The sequence below is a fragment of the Pelobates fuscus genome, chromosome 5 (genome assembly GCF_036172605.1).
Source record: "Pelobates fuscus isolate aPelFus1 chromosome 5, aPelFus1.pri, whole genome shotgun sequence".
In the NCBI taxonomy this organism is placed as follows: domain Eukaryota; kingdom Metazoa; phylum Chordata; class Amphibia; order Anura; family Pelobatidae; genus Pelobates; species Pelobates fuscus.
The window spans coordinates 321,242,589-321,266,646 of NC_086321.1; positions in this window are offsets into that span (position 1 = coordinate 321,242,589).

Below are 24,058 nucleotides of genomic sequence, written 5' to 3' on the forward strand. Positions count from 1 at the left end.
TGTGATTTTCACAGTGAGAGCACGCCAGCGTCCATAGGAAAGCATTATGAATGCTTTCCTATGTGACCGGCTGAATGCGCGCGCAGCTCTTGCCGCGCGTGCGCATTCAGCCGACGGGGAGGAGAAGAGGCGGATCGGAGGAGGAGAGCAGGAGGAGAGCTCTCCGCCCAGCGCTGGAAAAAGGTAAGATTTAACCCCTTTCCCCTTTCCAGAGCCGGGCGGGAGGGGGTCCCTGAGGGTGGGGGCACCCTCAGGGCACTCTAGTGCCAGGAAAACGAGTATGTTTTCCTGGCACTAGAGTGGTCCTTTAATGTATAGTATATTTTATAAATCTCTGCTCTATTCCTGATCTAAGGCCAATTGTGTTTCATAGTACTTTGTATTACTCACAGACACACACACACTCACAGACACATACACACACTCAAACATACATTCACAGACACACACACTCACATACACAAAAATAATTTGTATATTTTTTTAAAATTTAAAAATGTCCACCCAGCCTCCCTACCTGGAGAGCTGGCGTGGACCTGTCCCTGGGGTCCAGTGGGGCTTCAGTGCGGCCGGCTCTTGTCTCTCTCTGTCAGACGCGGCGAGGGAGCTGTGTCCTCTCTCTCTGCTCCCTCTCGCCGCGCGGGCTGTCTGCTGATGCCGGGAGCCGGAAATTACATCATATTCCGGCACCCAGCATCGGCAAACGGCGCGGCGAGAGGGAGCAGAGAGGACACAGCTCCCACGCTGCGTCTGACAGAGAGAGACAAGAGCCGGCCGGGGGGGGTGTAACGGATCGCCTGGCACCCCGACTTGGTACCTCCGTTAAAGGATGCTCCTAGCGCTTCCAGAGGACTCCAAGCACTCCACCAGACACCATAAGCACCGCAGGCTGCAGCTATCTCCCTTCAGAACGAAGCAGGAACAAGCTCTTACAAGAGCTCAGTGATTATAGCAAGGGAATATGCCTAGCATAGCAATCCCTTGTAGCAGATTCCCCCAATAAGAGACAGGACTCAAGTTGAGGGTAAAAAATAGAACTCTCTGGCTGCTAGCTTGCAGCCCTTTTTATTAGGTGCTCCCATGAAGGGGAGGGACACACACAGTAACGTACATAAACCAATCACACAATAGTTACATCCCACACATAGCCCCCCCCTCTACCTGTAAACTAATTATCTGTACACACAGGAAAATACAATTATCCTAGGTAGGGAAAATACAGTTTTTACACAACATTCATAACTCCCAAAATATACATCACATTCGCATAAAAATACATATACACAATCAATCCATTCGGGGGAACAACATACTCAAAAATCATACGAATTGGACCAGGGGTTCAAAAGTTAGTACAAATGTGCATTTGACCTTCTGGAAGCATGGTTTTTAGAAGCTCAAACTAGTTCCCCAGAATCCTCTATCCTGGAGACAATGGAGAAGCTGATTTAATTATATCCAGGGACAAACACAGCCTCCATTAAGCACATGTTACCAGCAACCACCAAAAGACATAAAAATACATAACTCCTGTTATACTAAACAGAACCCCCACATTCAACCCATCCCCAGATGGCTTGGATCTGAGCGCTCAACATATCCAAACAGCGTTTAGATGCCACAAACACAGTTCAAACGCCATGGGGTTTAAGTTTCGTATGGGCTGATGAGAGGGCCCATAATCCTGGGGCAGCCCAATAACCCACAGTATGCCCAAATACCGTGCATAAAGGGCCAAATCGCCCAGGGACCGTAGTCACAGGGTAAGAGGCGGGCAAGCAGCCCCCTCCAAACCACAGTGGCGAAGTGGCTTTCGCTACATATCTTCCCATTCGGGGGTAGACTAACCAGGTACCTGACCTTCTGCCGGTCAGTACCTAGATTAGTCGGGCAGCCCACCATAAAACAAAATTAGCAGAGTAGCCCACCCACAAAACAAATTTAGCAGTGTAGCCCCCCCACAATAAAGAATTCACAGAATGGCCCACCCACGGTACATAGTTCACAGAGGGTCTAACCCACAAAACAAATTTAGCAGTGTAGCCCCCCCACAATAAAGAATTCACAGAATAGCCCCCCAACAATAAGTCATACTGGCCTGTAGGTCCCAAGTTGTGGGGTGAAACTGTGGCACCCTCGGCCTTGCTGGGCAAATGGCTGTGAGTACTTGGGGGCCAGATGCCCGATGTGCTCTGCTCCGGGGTCAGAGCTGGGGTAGTCTCAGGGTAAGGAAAAAAGGAAGGACAGAGGCCAGCGGCGCTCTGCCCAGTTGCCAGCTCTTCCGCTGAGGCAGCCTGTAGAAAGTCAGGCTCAGGGGAAGGAAACAAGGGAGGACAGAGGCCAGCGGCGCTCTGCCCAGTTGCCAGCTCTTCTGCTGGGGGGTCAGGGAACAAAGGAGTTGACTGGGGAGGAGAAATATCACTTACCTCCCCCTGGTACTCCGGCTGCTGCTGGGGGGGGAGGTCGATGCTCTCCACTTTCTGTAACTCCAGCTCTAGTTGGGGATCTGGGCCGGTTGCCCAGCATCCCTGTAGGGCCGGTGGAGAGATCTCGGTCCCATCTCCACCTGCCTGCAGGGGGTCCTCCCAGGACCAGTCTATGAGGTCCTCTACCTCGGGTACCTCTGGTTGCTGTTGGGGAGGGAGACCGGTTGTCTCTTCCTCCAATAACACATTCTGCCGCTGGGGAGTGAGACCGACTGTCTCCCCTCCCTGTAAAACATACTGCCGCTGGGGATCTGGGCCGGGTGCCCAGCATCCCTGTAGGGCCGGTAGAGAGACCTCGGTCCCATCTCCACCGGCCACCTCGGTTTCTTCCTCGTCCCACTCTACCTGTGGCTGGAGTTTCTCCCAACGTGCCCACTGGCCTTCCCTCAACGCCCTGTGTTGTAGGTTCCGGGTCACCATGTCCCACACGAACCGCACGTATTTCTCCTCTGGATTGGGTCCGTAAAACTTCAGGCGCAACCCTACCATCGTGCCAAACTCTAGTATGGAGTAGCTATACGCCATGCTTGCTGTAGCCACTGCTGGTTCCATTATGTTGCTGAAGATAGGGACGCTGCACAACTCCACACGTTACCGGTGTCTCTGAGCTGCTTCTCCTCGCACTAGGACGCCATCCCACCGCTTGCCACCAATGTAACGGATCGCCTGGCACCCCGACTTGGTACCTCCGTTAAAGGATGCTCCTAGCGCTTCCAGAGGACTCCAAGCACTCCACCAGACACCATAAGCACCGCAGGCTGCAGCTATCTCCCTTCAGAACGAAGCAGGAACAAGCTCTTACAAGAGCTCAGTGATTATAGCAAGGGAATATGCCTAGCATAGCAATCCCTTGTAGCAGATTCCCCCAATAAGAGACAGGACTCAAGTTGAGGGTAAAAAATAGAACTCTCTGGCTGCTAGCTTGCAGCCCTTTTTATTAGGTGCTCCCATGAAGGGGAGGGACACACACAGTAACGTACATAAACCAATCACACAATAGTTACATCCCACACATAGCCCTCCCCTCTACCTGTAAACTAATTATCTGTACACACAGGAAAATACAATTATCCTAGGTAGGGAAAATACAGTTTTTACACAACATTCATAACTCCCAAAATATACATCACATTCGCATAAAAATACATATACACAATCAATCCATTCGGGGGAACAACATACTCAAAAATCATACGAATTGGACCAGGGGTTCAAAAGTTAGTACAAATGTGCATTTGACCTTCTGGAAGCATGGTTTTTAGAAGCTCAAACTAGTTCCCCAGAATCCTCTATCCTGGAGACAATGGAGAAGCTGATTTAATTATATCCAGGGACAAACACAGCCTCCATTAAGCACATGTTACCAGCAACCACCAAAAGACATAAAAATACATAACTCCTGTTATACTAAACAGAACCCCCACATTCAACCCATCCCCAGATGGCTTGGATCTGAGCGCTCAACATATCCAAACAGCGTTTAGATGCCACAAACACAGTTCAAACGCCATGGGGTTTAAGTTTCGTATGGGCTGATGAGAGGGCCCATAATCCTGGGGCAGCCCAATAACCCACAGTATGCCCAAATACCGTGCATAAAGGGCCAAATCGCCCAGGGACCGTAGTCACAGGGTAAGAGGCGGGCAAGCAGCCCCCTCCAAACCACAGTGGCGAAGTGGCTTTCGCTACAGGGGGGTCCTTCAGGTGGCCATTAGGCCACCTCTTGCCCCCCCCCCATGACAGGGGGAACACGGGGGCATTTGGGGGCGGCATTTTTTGCCGCCCCCTGAGTGCCTGCAGGACCATAAACGGGAACGGCGTTCCTGCACTAAAAAAGTGCAGGAATGCCGTTCCCACGCGTTCCTGCAGGACTCGAGCCCTGGTTTTAAGGCACTTCTTAAAAGATGCAAGACTAGGGGAGAGTCTGATGGCGGTAGGCAGGCTATTCCATAGGAAGGGAGCCGCCCGCGAGAAGTCCTGCAAGCGTGAGGTGGCCGTACGGGTGCGAACAACGCACAGGAGGTGGTCACAGGCAGAGCGGAGAGACTGAGAAGGGACATACCTATGGATCTGTGAAGAGATATAAGAGAGGCTAGAGTTGTTCAGTGCTTTACAGGTGTGAATTAGTACCTTGAATTGACTCCTATAGTACACAGGAAGCCAATGTAAGGTCTGACAGAGGGGTGAGGTGTGAGAGAACCGACTAGAGAGAAAAATCAGTCTGGCAGCAGCGTTCATTATGGACTGAAGCGGTGCAGTATGGCTTTTGGGAAAACCAATCAGGAGAGGGTTACAATAATCCATGCGGGAAATTACTAGAGCATGGACAAGCTCCTTGGTAGTATCTTGCATAAGAAAGAGGCGGATGCGGGCTATGTTTTTAAGATGGAATCTACAGGAGGATCTGGCAACATACTGGATGTGAGGCTCAAAGGTGAGGCCAGAATCAAGTATGACACCAAGACAGCGTGCTTGTAAGGTTGGACGTATGTGCGTACCACTAACTTGAAGGGAGAGCGAAAGAGGAGGATCAGTATTAGAAGGAGGAAAGACAAGGTTTTAGAGAGATTGAGTTTCAGAAAGCAGGAGGACATCCAGTCAGAGATGGAAGAAAGGCAAGCAGTGACACGTTGCAGGATGGCAGGAGAGAGGTCCGGGGAGTAGAGATATATCTGGGTGTCATCAGCGTACAGGTGGTAGTGGAAACCAAAAGAGGTAATATGTTTGCCAAGAGAGGCAGTATAAAGAGAAAATAGAAGGGGACCAAGTACAGAGACAGGACGAGGGGAGGAGGTGTCATTAGAAAAGGAGACACTGTATGAGCGTTGGGAGAGATAAGAGGAAAACTACGAGAGGACAGAGTCACAGAGACTGAGTGATTGAAGAGTTTGAAGAAGGAGGGCATGATCAACTGTGTCAAAGGCAGCAGAGAGATCAAGAAGAATTAGTATGGAGTAGTTGCCTTTGGATTTAGCTGCGATTAGGTCGTTAGTAACTTTGATAAGCACAGTCTCAGTAGAGTGGAGAGGGCGGAAGCCAGATTGAAGAGGGCAAGAAGAGAGTTGGAATTGAGGAAATGAGACACACGGGTAAAATCAAGTCTTTCCAGAATCTATGAGTAAAAAAATAAAATATGGGATGATAGTTAGAGTGGGAGAATGGGTCAAAAGATGTTTTTTTCAGGATAGGTACTACAGTGGCATGTTTAAAGTCAGCAAGGACACTGCCAGAAGAGAGAGAGCAGTTGAAGATGTGCGTTAAGGATGACACGAGACAAGTGGAGAGAGATCTAATAAGGTGAGATGGGACAGGATCGAGTGGACAAGTGGTGGGGCGAGAGGAAAGGAGAAGAGCAGCCACCTCTTGGTCAGTAGCCGGGGAGAACTTCTAAAGGATAGGAAAGGAATGATCTATGTGTGGTTGAGAAAGAGAATGGCAAGGAGGGGAGAATTCTTTCCTTAGCTGTTCGATCTTGTCGGTAAAGTAACAAGCAAAGCTATTGGCAGTGGGGTTAGTTTGGGGGGTGGCCACGGCAGGGCAAAGAAGAGAATTAAAGGTGTCAAAGAGATGCCTGGTGTAGCGGAGTAGTATTATTATTCACGGTATCTCCGCTGGTAGACAGGATAAGTAGATCCAAAACAGGCAAAATACAGGTAGCGTAGTTACAATCCCTTCCTCCCAAGAACTAGACGACACATAGCTTGGAGGTCAACTGAGGTTTTTAATTACAGGCACAGTATTTATGTGGTTACAGATTTACAGGGTTTCCCAAGTCCTAATGCAGGGTTTGTCCAGTAGGGGACTACATGGGGGACTGGGTTTTATACATCTTTTACCCAGCATACATTGCTGTACCAAGGAGATACTTATCCCAGCATGCATTGCTAAGGGGAGTATCCCTTGGTACAGAGAAATACAGTTTTTACATTAAAATCCATAACTCACACAATATTTCTGCTATACAGCTTTATAACCATTTATTACATAGCTGGGACCTGGACGCACAGTTAAGTGAACTTGCGCCCAGATCCCAGCACAATTGACCGAATGCAGTTCAGTTTCCCTTATCAGGTTCAATTAGTTTAAACGATTGCCTGAGTTAAGGGAATAAAACTACCGAAAACGGTAAACTCCCGAACGGCTTGGAAGTCCAGCTTTTCCGCGAACAAATATGGCCGCCGCCTCGTGGTCGGTACACGAATGGCGGCCAACCGCAATTAACTCGGATACAATGTTGCAAAGTACCTAATTGGAGACACACGACCGTCTATGGGTGGTCTCCCATTCGGTACTTTGCTTAACTCACGAACAGTGCGGGAATACACTGTTTGTGTAGATGTAGATTTAACATTAGCGGTATTCGTGTGCTTGAAACACACGAATGCCGCATACATAGTAAAATACAGGACATAGCAAGACATTTACATTAGTCAATTTAAATCACGCTTCACAGTCTCTGAGTGGCTGAATTTTCCACACCTCGGATTGCGGGAGCATGAACTAATGAGAGAGGAAACATAGGACTGTTTGGCGCGGGCAAGGGCTGCGCTGTATGAACACAATATGAATCTATAATGGAGAAAGTCTGATTGGGTGCGAGACTTCCTCCAGGAGCGTTCAGCACAACGGTAGCATCTTTGCAGGTAGCAGGGTCGGACTGACCGGTCGGGCACTTCGGACATGGTCCGAGGGCCCGCCATCAGGGGGCCTGGCCGCCCCTTTAAATGCTGCAGCCGCCTGAGCGCTCTCTTAAGAGCGCTCTCTTAAGAGCGCTCTCTTAAGAGCGCTCAGGTGGCTGCAGCTTCTCACCTCCCCTCCCCTGTAGCGTGGCCGAGCTGCTGTGCGTTCCAGTGTCCGGCCGGAGTGATAGGAAGGTGCTCAGTGTGCACCTTCCTGTCAGTCCGGCCGGGTACAGGAAACAGAAACTCCTGTTCCGCGCGGAACAGGAGTTTCTGTTTCCTGTACCCGGCCGGACTGACAGGAAGGTGCACACTCAGTGTGCACCTTCCTATCACTCCGGCCGGGCACCGCGGACCGGAGAGCAGCTCGGCCACGCTACAGGTGGGGGTGGGGGAGGGGAGGGGAGGGCAAAAAGAGGAGGGGAGGGGAGGGAGGGGCAAAAGGGGGGGGCAAAAAGAGAAGGGGAGGGGGGGCAAAAAGAGAAGGGGAGGGGGGGCAAAAAGAGAAGGGGAGGGGGGGCAAAAAGAGAAGGGGAGGGGAGGGCAAAAAGAGAAGGGGAGGGGGGGGAAAAAGAGAAGGGGAGGGGAGGGGAAAAAGAGAAGGGGAGGGGAGGGGAAAAAGAGAAGGGGAGGGGAGGGCAAAAAGAGAAGGGGAGGGGGAGGGGGGCAAAAAGAGAAGGGGAGGGGAGAGGGGGCAAAAAGAGAAGGGGGGAGAGAAGGGGAGGGGGGAAGAGGAGGGGAGGGGGGGCAAAAAGGGGAGGAGAGGGGGGGCAAAAAGGGAGGGGAGGGGGGGCAAAAAGAGAAAAGGAGGGGAGGGGGCAAAAAGAGAAAGGGAGGGAAGGGGGGCAAAAAGAGAGAAGGAGGGGGGCAAAAAGAGAAGGGGGGGGCAAAAAGAGAAAGGGAGGGGAGGGGAGGGGGGCAAAAAGAGAGAGGGAGGGGAGGGAGTAAAAAGAAAAGGGGGGGGTAAAAAGAGAGAGGGGGGTAAGAAGAGGGAGGGGGTAAGAAGAGGGAGGGGGTAAGAAGAGAGGGGGGTAAGAAGAGAGAGGGAGGGGGGTAAGAAGAGGGGGGGTAAGAAGAGAGAGGGAAGGGGGGTAAGAAGAGAGGGGAGTAAGAAGGGGTAAGAAGAGGGGAAGGGGGGAGTAAGAAGGGGGTAAGAAGAGGGGGAGGGAAGAGTAAGAAGGGGGGATGGGGGTAAGAAGAGAGGGGGCGGGAGTAAGAAGGGGGTAAGAAGAGGGGGAGGGGGGAGTGAGAAGGGGGGAGGGGGGAGTAAGAAGAGGGGGAGGGGGGAGTGAGAAGAGGGGGAGGGGGGAGTAAGAAGAGGGGGGGTAAGAAGAGGGGTAGTGGTGAGTAAGAGGAGGGCAATTGCCCCCTCCCCTGTCCGCAGGCACCGTGCGGGCAGCCAGCAGGGGAGGGAGGAAGAGAGGACCCGGGAGCTCAGCCTGCAGATCGTTGCCGCGGTTACCATGGCAACGTTACGGCTCTGGCGAAAGTAAACTCTAGCCCTGGAGCTACGGGCTAGAGTTCACTCTCAACACTGTGACCACCAGGGATTCCTGGTGGCTGCAGTGGTGCAGTGGTGAGAGTGAACTCTAGCCCCATAAACACACTACCCTACACATTCACACACTGCCCCCCATACACACACACTGCCCCCACACACACCATACACATTTACACACATTGCCTCACACACACACACATACACTGCCCACCCATACACACACAGCCCCCCATACTAACATTGCCACACACATACACAGCCCCCTCATACACACATTGCCCCACACACCCTACACATTCACACACTACACCCCTCACACACACTGAACCTTTCACACACACTGCACCCCTTACACATTGCACCACTGCTCCTATACACTACAACAGCCTCATATCCCAGCAGACCCCAGGTAAGTTGTCAAACTGTTCTTAAACGGTTTGACTACTTACTCTGGGAGGGGGGCCACAGAGCAGTAGTGGTTATTGTGCATGGATTATTTATTTAAATAATCTCCAAGTGCCCCAGTAGCCAGCAAGCCAGCCAGCCCACAGGCCAGTCAGCCAGCCCACAAGCCGGCCAGCCAGCCCACAGGCTGGCCAGTAGCCAGCCAGCCCACAGGCCACCAGTTAGGCTTACAGCCAGCAAGCCCACAGCCTGCCAACCGCAGCCAGCAAACCACAGCCTGCCAGCCAGCAAGCCACAGCCAGCAAGCCAACAGCCTGCTAGCCGCAGCCAGCAAGCCCACAGCCTGCCGGCAGTAGCCAGCAAGCCCACAGCCGGCCAGTAAGCCCATAGCCTGCCAGCCGCAGCCAGTAAGCACACAGCCTTCCAGCAAGCCCACAGACTGCCAGCCAACAACAGTAATTAAGGTAAGAGGAGCCAACTTGGCCTAGGTATCAGCGAGCTATGTTGTGTTGCTATATTGTGAATAGGAACCAGAGTGTTGGAGAGACCCCCCTCCAGGCCTCATTAGACTCCATTGTAGTCTCTAATGGGACCTGGAGGGGATTCTTTCTAACACACTCTCTAAAGGACACTGAGATAGCCTCTGCTAGAAAGACCCCCCCCTCCATGGCCCATTAGCCCTCAATTGTAGTCTCTACTGGGGCCTTGAAGGGATTATTGCACTTTTGTTCCTTGTGTCTAAAGATTGTGTAGGGTGTGGCTGGAGGCGGTGCATGGAGGCGGGACATGGGTGGCGCTTGCTGCGGAGTATGGGTGGAGTCTGTAAGGGGGCCCTTGATTTATTTTGCCCGGGGGCCCTGAGGGTTCTCAGTCCACCCCTGGCAGGTAGCGTGTTGATTTAGTATGCGTGTTTGGGGGCGTGTCCTTCTTGAGGTGCTTGTTTGGAGCGGTGCTGCAGTGTTCAAGGCAGATGTGAGGGTAGTGTTATATGTGGAGATGGTCAGTGAAGGACAGGAGAGGGAAGGGATGAATAGCAGTTGTGAATCAATATCAGCTGACAGCTGCTGGAGATCATGAGAATAAAGGTCCCTCCTGAGTTGAGGTGGGTTAGGCTGAGGTTGTTGGGTGAGTGGGTACACGAGAGCAAATGATAAGAGGTGGTGATCAGAGAGAGGAAATGGAGTGTTGCAGATATTAGATACTGTACATGCATAAGAGAAGATTAGGTCAAGGGTATTGCCAGCTACATGGGTGGGAGAATTAGCCCACTGTGATAGCCCGAGGGAGGAAGTAATTGAGAGTAGTTTAGAGGCTGCAGAGGTCAGAGGTGGGTTAATGGGAATATTGAAGTCCCCGAGAATTAGGGATGGAATATTAGAAGAGAAGAAATAGGGTAGCCAGGCAGCAAAGTGGCCAAGGAAGAGAAGAGGGGACGATAAGTAACGGCAATGTTAGCAGAGAAGGGTTTGAAAAGGCAAATTGAATGTTTTTTAAATGATGGGAAAGAGAGGGAAGGGGGTGGGAAGAGGTTTAAAGGAGTAGTGAGGGGTCCCTTAGAGTTCTCCCCCATCTTTCCCTTAGTGGTCTCACCCCCCCCCCCCCATCTTTCCCTTAGTGGTCTCTTCTCCCCCACCATCTTTCCCTTAGTGGTCTCCATCCTCTTAGTGGCCTCTCCCCCCCCCCCTCCCCCCAGTGTCCCTAATGGTCTCTTCTCCAGCCACCTTCTTTCACTTAGTGGTCTCCCCCCCCCATCTTTCCCTTAGTGCCCCCGACCCACCCACCCAGTGTCCCTTAGTGGTCTCTTCTTATTTTCCTTCCCTCCAGTGTCCCTTAGTGATCTCTCCTCTGAGAGAGGACTCACTAAGAGAGCACTTCCTTTCAGTCCTGCCGGGTACAGGACTCTCCTGTACCGCGGTCTGCGCCGCCCGGCCACGCTACACAGAGTAACTGGAAGGAGGGAGGGCTGTGCACTTCCCTCCTGCCGGATAACTCGAAACTTGCGCCCCCCGTGCCGGTGCACCCTAGGCAACTGCCTAAGTTGCCTGTAGGTCGCGCCGACCCTGATTAAAGAGATGCTCTGGCATGCTAGAATTATAGTAACAAATTATCTACCCCCCTCCCCCCCTTTCCTGGATTTTATGAATGTAGTATGAAAGTTGAAAATTCTCCACAGCCCAGGAAAAGATATCTGGGCTGTCGAGTAAGGAATGGAATTGAGCAGGATGCGGGGGAGGGCGAGGGGGAACAGTTGGCTATGGGTGACTTGGAGGGGTCTAGTTGGGGTAAGGGAAGGTTAATCTCAAACTTCTAATTGGTTATTAATGTCTTTGAAATGTCTTTCAATTAACACCAAAGGCCTTAATTCTCCACAAAATAGAGAATGTTTATATAAGCTATTAAGAGATCAAAATGCAGATGCAGTATTCAAAATGCAGATGCAGTAGGAATCGCACTGGTCAGAAGACCCTACTAAACTTTGGAAATTCCCAAGATTCCCCTTATTGTTCTTTTCAAATTTTGAAGGAGGGGGAAAAAAAAGAGGGGTTCCTGTAATGTTTTCTAGTAGACTAAAAATCGATCTGATATTTCAGGATAAGGATGTTAATGGGCAGTATCAAATCATAATAGTGAAAATCATTGACATCCTGTACACTTTAATAAATGTTTATGCCTCAAACTCCTCTCCAGTTAAATTTATAACCTTAATTGCTAAGACCAAGCATCTGGTGACGGGTATTGTGATAATAGGAGGAGACTTTTATTGTGTTCCTAATCCCAGTTTAGACAGAAGACATTAAAAAATCTACCTCTTCAATAGTCTTCAAACTTTCAAAACTTATTATGGCAGAATGCATTGTACAACTGCTGGAAAGTTTTAAATCCATCTAATAAAGATTACACTTTTTATTCCAATGCACATTTATTTATTTATAAAATATTTTGCCAGGATGGATACATTGAGATTTCTCTTGTTTTCAAGTTAGCCCTGGGTTTATACATCAATCATACTCACACATAGATTTATTTTTGACTAGGAATAATACTTTACCTTTGATCAAAAGCTTTAATATAGGACCGATAACATGGTCAGACCATGCTCCTTTGATGATGGTCATTGAAAATAATGTTCAATACAAATCTAGATCTAGATGGAGATTAAATGATAACATGGTAAAGTCATAAAAAAATCTAATTCAAGAAGTCCGGAGAACCTTATAAATAAATGATAATGGAGAAGTCTCAGATATGACCCTCTGGTCTTCTTTTAAGTGCATTATGAGAGGATTGTGTATTAAATTAGGTTCTCTTAAAAATAAAACAATGCAAATTTGCAGCAAATATATGTAAGATTGAAGGAAACCGAAAGACAGCAAAAGAACAATCCAGATGACAATTTATTAAATCAATAGAATATCTAGGAGTGCAGATTCCATGTTCCCTTAATGAAATCATTGAGTGTAACTATCTAAGTCTATGGGAAAAATGTAGGACTTCTCTTATAAAGTGGAATAAAATCAAATTATCGTTGGTAGGGATAATGGAATCTACTAGAGCTTATTTATTGCCAAAGCTGTCTTGTCTGTTTAGAACAATCCCAATTAGAGCCAGTAAAAAAAATCTTGAGCTCTTTCCAATCCAGTATTTTCAACAATTTATTTGGGGTTACAAAAAACTTAAAATCTCACACAGAATTCTTAAAAAATCAAGAAGGAATGGTGGCTTGGGATCCCCAGATATCTTTGCAATACATGACGTCTGTATGTTAGCCCATTTTTTAGCTTGGGATAAAAGCAATCATAGCAACAATTTATGGAAGGAAATGGAAGCTCAAGAGTTTAAGGATGTTCTACTTTATGATTGTTTTTGGATTGAGTGGAAATGTCCTCTGGAGAATATTACGGTTAACCCAATTATTAGAGAGACTTTTAATACAATTAGAAATATAAGAAAAAGAACTGATCAAATCAATGTTATAGCAGTAACGGTTCATATAGAAATATTAGAAATAAATGTGAGAGACATGGATTTGACGAGATGGAAGAGCTGTGGGATCAACCAGGTGTCGAACATCTATCTTAATGGTAAACTCATGTCATTCCACCAATTACAATGTAATTATTCATTGGATGCTAGCAACGTTTTTACGTACCTGAGAGTTAAGAACTATCTGCAAAACAACTAATAGAACAGAATGAGACTACTGTGTTCTTAGGAAACCATAATCCCTCTAAAAGAATATCTCGAACACACAAATTTCTGCCCGTCTCTGAAACTTTCTATAAAGAACTCCCAATTAGAAAATGGTAACTTGATTTTAAAATTTTTTTTAAAATAACATCTTGGAAACAGAGCATAAAGAGGCTAAATCAATGTACCCATTGTGTTTGCTTGGTAGAGCTCTTTCATAAGATTCTATATAGGTGGTATTTGGTTAAAACAAGATTAAACAAAATATATAATGACCAAAATAATTAATGCTAGAGATGTAACAACGCTAAAGGATCCCATTTTCGTATGTGGTGGGAATGCTCAGGGTTAAAAGTACTAAAAAAGAACATTAAAGATCTTTTAATGGAACTTACAGGGAAAGATTTCCCTCTGACCCCAAATTTCTTCCTTTTTCATTTAGATCCTCCTCAATGGGATAAACCCTTCTCCTTTCTTAGAAACCATATTATGCTAGCGGTGAAAATTTGTATTGCAAGGAATTGGAAAAAGTAAGAGCCCCCAATTTGGCGCGAAATATTGTATCAAATAAATTACCAGTGTATTTTGGAGAGGGGATTTTACCTAAAGAATAATCAGTTAAACCTATACGCTAAAATCTGTGACAAATGGGAAACATATAACGATACACAACTTGGGTAGTTATAACTGTTAACCATTAAGGCACGCTTAATTATTAAAGAATACCAGAGAGAATTGTAGACAATGGAAACTATCCTATGAATGTTTAGTTGAATGTAAGTAGTGATTAGATAAATCTATATTTGAATAAATTAAAGGTAAACAAATTATTAGAAAGAGAAATAGAAATTAAAACATTTAGTAAATTTGTAATGACGCATTAAGCAACTGAGAAATAAATTAGGAAAAAGGTATGTCTTGATACAAGTATACCAATCTGATATATTTCTCATGAAAAAAAAGAAATATTACAATATATTACAAAAATGAATATAGCCAAAACTCGTTTCACCACTTACGTTTCCTCATTTGGTAGATATCCTCTTATTGTCCATCTCTGTCTATAAATACTCTTTCTTCCTTCATTGTTTTGTTCTTGGCACTAAAATTCTAACTACACCTGGCGCAATGAATATTGCATTCGTCTTCCTCGCCACTTGCATCGGCAAGCCACTTCCGTAACATCACTTCTGGCAGTATTGACATATGGCGTCTCACATCACTCACTCTGGCTACAGTGGTGGCAGGAGTGTTCCTTTAGGTTCTTCTGCACAATAACCTGTGTAACAAAAATTGTCAGTCCAACCCTCCCCATTCTCACAATCTTTACTCCTGCTATTTAGCTTGTACTGGATTATGAGTACTAAAGTAGTTTATGGGGATCCCTGTTGGTTGGAATTTATTAGGGGGAATCATTATATTTATATATAAGGACCAATATTTTGAATAGAGGAGTGGGTACCTAAAGATTAACCAACGGCATTACTCCTTATCCTTGGCACAAGAAGTGAGGAAATAAGCTCTGGAGCTCACATACTCTGACACAGGTTAGGTGTGAGGGCAATGCATATGTTGTAGGGATCATTTTTATTCTTTATTCATTTATACCTGGCCACACATATGATATTTGGAGAGAACCATGTTACATTTTCTCCTGGTGAAGAGCAGGTTCTGTGGAAATCGCATGGAATGTGACAAGGATTGGTTTTAGAATTTTAGAACTGCAGACCATATGACAATGAATTCGGGAAGGGACTTTTTGCCTCTTCAACACTACTACTTTACAGTTAATAGCAAATCTAGAAGAACTTGTAACTGCCCTCTTTAAATGATCACTATAGGGTCAGGAGAATAAACATGTATTCCTGACCCCTTAAAACTACCATCTAGCCCCCCCTGGGCCCCTCATGCCTCCATAAATATAGTAAAAATCTTACTGTATTCAAGCCTGAAGCTGTAACACTGCATGCTGTTAGACTCAGAAAAACAGACAGTCTGCTGACATCATCAGAAGTGGTAGTCTGATCCAATCATAATGCTTCCCCATAGGATTGGCTGAGTCTGACAAGGAGGCAGATCAGGGGGAGAGCCAGCATGATTCAAACACAGCCCTGGCCAATCGGCATCTCCTCATAGAGATGAATTGAATCAATGAATCTCTATGAGGAAAGTTCAGTGTCTGCATGCAGAGGGAGGAGATACTGAATGTTTGGATGCATTTTAGGCAGTCATAACCCAGGAAGGATCTCTAACAGCTATCTGAGGAGTGGCCAGTGAAGGCTGTAATGTAAACACTACTTTTTCTCTGAAAAGACAGTGTTTACAGCATAAAGCCTGAAGGTAATGATTCTACTCACCAGAACAAATGCAATAAGCTGTAGTTGTTCTGGTGACTATAGTGTCCCTTTAACACACTGAATAATGGGGGTGGGGCGTAAAGTACGACAGAGTTAAAGTAATGCTTACAAGAATACCGATACACATAAAATCTTGTGTTTTATATAGTAATGTAAAAATCAAGTATAATTATTAAAGCACCTTATAATTCCATTGTGTAGGAGGGTGTAGTCGGGAATTACACTGTCATTTGAGCCAGAGACCGCAAAGAGTTAAATTAAACTGCTACTAAATTCTCTTACCAACCGCAAATTAGTTATATTATTCCCTCTGGTCTAATGATCCAAATGATTGATTCAGTATCTGTCCACCGAGGTCTACTAAATGCATTAGTCGACCTTCTGTTGAGTGCTTTGTACAGCCACCCTTACCTTCATTTGTACTTCTGGATACAGGCCAGTTTAGAGAACGACAAATTGCTTAAATGGGCTTGGTATGTTCATTAATAACCAACAATTCCATTCTCCCGCCGTTGACATTCATCAATGAATAACTCTTTTGTAGGGACGCGAGAGCCTACATTTCATTTGTATGGCTGTCAGGTTTTCTGGGTCAATAATTTCTTGTTACTACGGACGTCTGAGCGATGAGTTACTGTATAAAATGGATGATCGAAGACAGGCTTTGTTCTTTGCTTAATAAACAACTCTAATAGCTACATTAATAAAGTTTTCATCCTATATATAAAGAAAGATTTTATACAATTCTATTTTTCTTAAGGCACACATGATTTTGAATATATAATTGGATAACAAATGTAAAAAAAAATTAAATTTTATTAGAATCTTAATATCATATAGTAGAAGGTATAAAGGTTTGTTTTCGAAAATGCCAATATGCACACGGGATTACAACATCACGTCATATTTATTTATGTGAAACCAGGTCATTTATGAAGCACTCAATCAACATTTTAAAATTTGCTCAGGAATAATATTTCACAAGCTGCTTGGTGATAAACATTGTTAACTGCTTGATTAAATGATAAGTAGAAACATTCCAAAGGGCTATAAATAAAATTGTACAAGCAATTGATGACATGCAAGAATTTATTGATTTTGAAGGAGAATTTACATTCATGGTTTGTTAAAAGGTTGCTGCAAGCTTCCTAGTGACTACAGCTTTTTGGGGTGGTTATGATGCCAGGAATATCGTGGCCCAGTTCCCTGGTAATAGGGTAATTTTATAATGCTTTGCCCTGTTACCTGATTCCCTGCCAGTTGTCTGGTCTCCTGTGGTGCTGGATACTACTCTCAGTCAAATGAGCGTCTGTGCATAGCAATTTGCACAGAATTGACATTAGCCAGCCCAGAACTATTGTTCCAGGCTGGCTAAATACATCATGATTACGCTGCCGGGGGTTACATCATATGTGCAGAATTTCATAATGAAACGCTGCACATTCAGATCCCAGGAGCCATAAATATTTCAAATAACTTAAGTGGTCATGGTTCTTAGAGTAACCATTTAAAGGAACAGTCCATACCCCTACAGCACATTAGCTTGCTGAAATGCTTTATGTGTCTAGTTTCATTAGAAATTGGCATTTTTATAAATGAATCTTGTCACACCCCTATGGCTGTCAATCAAATTACCGGTTCTGTTACTTCCTAGTTTGTTTAGCTCAGTGAAGCTAAACAAAAGAGGCAGCAATTGCCCAGAGCATCTGCCTTGCAGGTTTGAGATTGGACAGCAACAGAAAGTCTGGGCTGGTTTACAAGAAGAGGACTTTCAAAGGCTTCAGACTAGAGACCTGCAGCTTTTGCAAGCTGTTTTCGATATAAAGGCATAATTAAATGCATGCATGTTTTCATTGGGGATAAATTTACTAAAAGATATTATTACTAATTTTTTTTGGAAGTGTCCCTTTAATGTTATCTGTATAATAATATTGCCTACTGTAAATTGAGACCCCCCAATGTTACATATCTGCTTGTATACTGCTTGTATGCTTCATCTGCTCATGTTTCTTTCTTCTACCAGATTCTGCTTTTTGTGTACTCATGCATGAAAGTTCAAACAGAAGTCCACGGAAGGTCCTGTAAGACCGCAAGATCCTCCCTAATCTTCTTGCATATGTAGAATAGAATGCTTGTTCACATCAGCGGTTTCAAATGATAATAGTAAACAATCATGATGGAAGCTTACATGTGAAAGTCAGCCCCTACTTTGTCTCACATACATCTTTCTGAATTTCAGCTAAATCCCAATATAGTCTGTATGAAAAACTCAAAAGTGACAGTGCCACTTTTACACTTGAGTAATATTCTTTACCTAGGAAAATTGTTATCTAGACACATAAGCAGGCAGTTAAGGAATCTCGTATTCTTCAAAATGCACATACATTGTGTGAGCAGCTTAATGGAAGAATAATTATTTTCAACGTATACTAGCTCACGGTACCAAATGATTATTTTCAAAATTTGTATCAGTTATTTACTGCCCTCTACTGGTAATTTGTCTAACATCCAGTCCTGTTTGCTGACATGTCTGTGGTCTTTTTATGTTGTCTTTCAGGGAAGGGATACATTAATCAGAGTCAAGATGAGGAGGAGCAGGACTATGTCTTTTCTCACCAATGAGGTAAGATATGTTATTTCAATAATTTTAGTGTTCATGAGTGCTGCATTAAAGCGGCACTGTCATGCCGAACTTACCTTTCCTCAATCTCTTCCTCTTCTCCCCCTCTCTCGGGATCTGTTATTCTTTTCTTCCTGTCTTCTTTAGTTTTCTTTAAAATCATAAGACAAAGTAGAGACTCTGTCTTATGGAGGATTCCTCCGCTTGACCAGCTCTGACCAGCGGAGGAGCAAAGTGTGCTTCATTTCCGCTGGTCAGAGCAATTTTCCCATGATCCCTAGCTTTCCTCCCAGTTCCCACAATGCTTCCTGTCAGTATTGCCGAACGTTCTGTCACTTAGACAGAACGCCGGCAAAACTGCCGAATTGCATCCTAACAGAATGAGAACAGTTTCTCCATTGGTGTTAGGATGCAATTCGGTACTTTGTTCGGATCGGAATTTCATTCAAATGAATGAAACTCAGATCCTATTCATTGCCGCGGCTGCATCTTGCAGCCGCTTAGTAGATAACTCCCTAATTCCCACGGTATCAGGGAGCTATCTACTAAAAGGCTGAAATACCTAAATTGGTCTTTCAGACAAATTTACTAACACTAAGTAAAAATGACTTGGTATTAGTAAATAATATGCCCCTACTCGCTATACCGCGAATAGGGGCATGTCTAGTAAGCAGTGAGAAGCCTATGGCTGCTCACTGTAAAAAAAAAAAAAAAAATATTGCCCCCCACCCCTGGGGGGCCATAATGGTAATAAGGGGGGGGGGGGGGACCATGGGGGCCATAATGGTAATAAGAGGGGGGGGGACCTACTGTCCTCCCCCCCCCCGGCCCCCACCCCTGGGCGGCGGGTGGGGGCCATAATAGTAGTAGGGGGGGGGCTACTGTCCTCCCCCCCGGCCCCCACCCCTTGCCGGCGGGTGGGGGCTATAATGGTAATAAGAGGGGGGGGGGACCTACTGTCCTCCCCCCCCCCGGCCCCCACCCCTGGGCGGCGGGTGGGGGCCATAATAGTAGTAGGGGGGGGACCTACTGTCCTCCCCCCCGGCCCCCACCCCTGGCCGGCGGGTGGGGGCCATAATGGTAATAAGAGGGGGGGGGGACGACCTACTGTCCTCCCCCCCCCCCGGCCCCCACCCCTGGGCGGCGGGTGGGGGCCATAATAGTAGTAGGGGGGGGACCTACTGTCCTCCCCCCCGGCCCCCACCCCTGGCCGGCGGGTGGGGGCCATAATGGTAATAAGAGGGGGGGGGGACGACCTACTGTCCTCCCCCCCCCGGCCCCCACCCCTGGGCGGCGGGTGGGGGCCATAATAGTAGTAGGGGGGGGGACCTACTGTCCTCCCCCCCGACCCCCACCCCTGGCCGGCGGGTGGGGGCCATAATGGTAATAAGAGGGGGGGGACCTACTGTCCTCCCCCCCCCCGGCCCCCACCCCTGGGCGGCGGGTGGGGGCCATAATAGTAGTAGGGGGGGGGACCTACTGTCCTCCCCCCCGGCCCCCACCCCTGGCCGGCGGGTGGGGACCATTATGGTAATAAGAGGGGGGGGGACCTACTGTCCTCCCCCCCCCGGCCCCCACCCCTGGCCGGCGGGTGGGGGCCATCATAGTAATAAGGGGGGGGACCTACTGCCCCCCCCGCCCCCACCCCTGGGCGGCGGGTGGGGGCACTAAGTAAATTCCCCTCCCCCCCCCCAAGGTGACTAGGGGTGCCCAAGCTCCTAGTCACCCACCCCCACCCAAATAAAAAATGCCCCTACCTACCCCCCTCACCCTAAAAAATAGTGAGGGGGGAATAAAATTGCTAACCTGTAAAGTAAAATTAAACTTACCATTAGACGTCTTCTTTTTTCTAAAATCTTCATTTTTCAGCCCCAAAAAAGGCCAAATAAAAAACCATCATAGCCGTCGAACTAAAAATAAAATAAAAAACCCTAGCGCAAAAAAAAACCCGACGAAAAAGAAAAAACCCGAGCGCACAAAAAATAATCCATCTTCACCCATGGAGGGCTCCGCGCAGACTGAGCTCCGCAGGGCGGGGCAAGGCTTATAAAGCCTTGCCCCGCCCTGCAATTAGCCTAAGAACACTCTGATTGGTGGGTTTAAGCCAATCAGAGTGCTCTTTGTCATTTTACAAGCGTGGGAAAGTTCTTTGGAATTTTCCCACGCTTGTAAAATGACACAGAGCACTGTGATTGGATGGCTTGAAATCCATCCAATCACATTGCTCTGTGTCATTTTACAAGCGTGGGAAAGTTCTTTGGAATTTTCCCACGCTTGTAAAATGACACAGAGCACTGTGATTGGATGGATTTCAAGCCATCCAATCACAGTGCTCTATGTCATTTTACAAGCATGGGAAAGTTCTTTGGAATTTTCCCACGCTTGTAAAATGACACAGAGCACTGTGATTGGATGGCTTAAAATCCATCCAATCACAGTGCTCTGTGTCATTTTACAGGCGTGGGAAAATTCCAAAGAACTTTCCCACGCTTGTAAAATGACAAAGAGCACTCTGATTGGCTTAAACCCACCAATCAGAGTGTTCTTAGGCTAATTGCAGGGCGGGGCAAGGCTTTATAAGCCTTGCCCCGCCCTGCGGAGCTCAGTCTGCGCGGAGCCCTCCATGGGTGAAGATGGATTATTTTTTTGTGCGCTCGGGTTTTTTCTTTTTCGTCTGGTTTTTTTTTTGCGCTCTGGTTTTTTATTTTATTTTTCGTTCGACGGCTATGATGGTTTTTTATTTGGCCTTTTTTGGGCTGAAAAATGAAGATTTTAGAAAAAAGAAGACGTCGAATGGTAAGTTTAATTTTACTTTACAGGTTAGCAATTTTATTCCCCCCTCACTATTTTTTAGGGTGAGGGGGGTAGGTAGGGGCATTTTTATTTGGGTGGGGGGTGGGTGACTAGGGGCTTGGGCACCCCTAGTCACCTTGATGGGGGGGGGGAATTTACTTAGTGCCCCCACCCGCCGCCCAGGGGTGGGGGCGGGGGGAGGACAGTAGGTTCCCCCCCCATTATCGTTATGGCCCCCACCTGCCGCCCAGGGGTGGGGGCCGGGAGGGGGGGGGGAAACAGTAGATCCACCCACCCCTTATTACTATTATGGCCCCCACCCGCCGCCCAGGGGTGGGGGCCGGGGGGGAGGACAGTAGGTCCCCCCCCATTATCGTTATGGCCCCCACCCGCCGCCCGGGGGTGGGGGCGGGGGGGGAAGACAGTAGGTCCCCCCCCCCTTTTACCATTAGGGCCCCCACCCGCCGCCCAGGGGTGGGAGGACAGTAGGTCCCCCCCCTTATTACTATTATGGCCCCCACCCGCCGCCCAGGGGTGGGGGCCGGGGAGGAGGACAGTAGGTCCCCCCCTATTACCCCCTGGGCGGCGGGTGGGGGCCATAATAGTAATAGGGGGGGGAACTACTGTCCTCCCCCCCGGCCCCCACCCCTGGGCAGCGGGTGGGGGCCGGGGGGGAGGACAGTAGTTCCCCCCCCCTATTACTATTATGGCCCCCACCCGCCGCCCAGGGGTGGGGGCCGGGGGGTGGAGGACAGTAGGTCCCCCCCCCTTATTACTATTATGGCCCCCACCCGCCGCCCAGGGGTGGGGGCCTGAGGGGAGGACAGTAGGTCCCCCCTCATTCCCATTATGGCCCCCACCCGCCGTCCAGGGGTGGGGGCCGGCGGGGGAGGACAGTAGGTCCCCCGTCCCCCCCTTATTACCCTTTTTTTTACCCTTTTTTTTTTTTTTTTTTTTTTTTACACAGGCTGCTCACTGTTTAGTGGACATGCCCCTACTCGCGATATAGCGAGTAGGGGCATTGGGGATATTTTAATCTCCCTTGTGCTATTATGGGGGTCATATTGACCCCCATAGAGTGAGGAGGGGACCTGGGGGGCTTATGAAGTGGTGGGGAGCACAGCTCCCTGCCGCTTCTATAGTTACATATTACAAGGAGGGAGCTGCAAGCCGGTAGCTCCCTCCTTGTAATAAACCGAACAAACAAACGAACACTGATATACTCAGTGTTAGTTTGTTCATCTGATTTTTTCTATTAATTCATTCGTCTGTCTGATGAATGAATGAATAGGTGAAATTCCCGTTCGCATGTCCAGGTGTTTCACTGGGCATGTGCGGGAATCTCAGGGCTATCTAGTGTGGGCAGATGACGTGTCCCACAGGGACTTCACCTACCCACACAAAGATGGCGGCGCCCTGAATATAGATCGGGGCAGAAAATAAAGAATAAAAAATAGGTAATGTGGGGGGCATAGGGGCATTTGGGGGTGACTAGGGGGTCGATTGGATGTAGTTGAGGCGGGAGGGGGGTTAAAAAAAAAACGGAATTCGGCATGACAGTGCCGCTTTAAAGAACAATTTCTTAAGTAATGAAACTACTGGTCTAATCAGAGGGTCAATGGTCCAATCAAAATAAGTTCAAACTAAAATAGCCAGAAATATCTTTTTAGCTACTAATTCCTCCCCAATTCAGCTTAAACTAGCCTGGTCATTCTCTTCTGACCTCTCATTAACGATGCTTCTTCAACCTTGGATCTGTGAAACTTAATGGGCAATTTTTTGTTTTTTGCCACACTCTCTTTAAAAACACCGCTGTGCAGGAAACTTCCAGGAGATCAGACGTTTCCAAGATAATCAAACCACAACGGACACTAATATTCATTCCATGGTTAAAGTCACTTAGATTAAATTTTCCTTAATTCAGTGTTTAGAATGAATACAAACTGAACCTCTTGACTGTGTCTGATTGCGTTCATGCGTTGAGTTGCTACCACTCAACTGACTAGATATTTGCATAAATGAGCTGATGCACAGGTATACCTAATTAAGTGGTGGTTGAGTGTATATGTAAGCACTTCTACATTCTAAATTCCTTGTATTTAAAACTGAATTAGAAGCACAGAATAAGCAGGGGGTAGTTGTTATGGATGTTATAAAGACCCATGGAAAGCCATCTTACATTGGAGAAACACTCCAGCAGATGGTATGGATAGTAGTCTGGCACAGAGACCGATGTCAAGGAGATTAAAGACCTCCTTACCAGTAGCCAACAAGCTACTTGAACCCTCTGTGATACAAGGTGTACCAGAAAAGTTATGACTTAACAGGCAAGTGTTCAAGGCTAGATATGACTCATCTGCTAGGGATTTACCTGAACTGAATATTGGGGAACAAATCCATATGAAACTGCTTCCTGAAGATCGAAGAGGTCGTTAGAGAATGGGAACCTGTCTGCAAAAGGTTACACCACGCTCTTATCTTGTGGATATCGAAGGAACTCTCTACCGATGCAATCGTGTGGATCTGCGAGTGACCGAGAAGCCCGATTCTCAATATCCAGTTGACAAGCCCAACACACCTGGTATTCCAAGGACACACTCACATGTCAGCAGTAAAGAGTGTTCAGAAGTGATACCACAGACCTAGTACTAATGACAGCCGTAAGCAAGCAGGATCTGACAGCAGTCAAGTTCAAAGCATGCCAGTAAGTGGTGGGAAGAGTCCAGTAACCTCAGGGAGGGCTAAAAGACTATTTGCACAACCTGGACCAGTCTTCACTCGTAGTGGTAGACATTCACAACCACCTGAGAGATTTGACATCTAGAATGTTACTACAGGGACAGTGTTTCACAGTGTTAAAAAAAAAAAAATATATATATATATATATATATATATATATATACATAATGAGGGAGATGTTATGGATGTCATGTTTGGTTTACATGCTACTAATGTTATGGTACTTTTTGAAAGTAAACCAAAATGTTCAAAGTCTATCTGTTCCTGTCCAAATCTGAGATGATTAAATT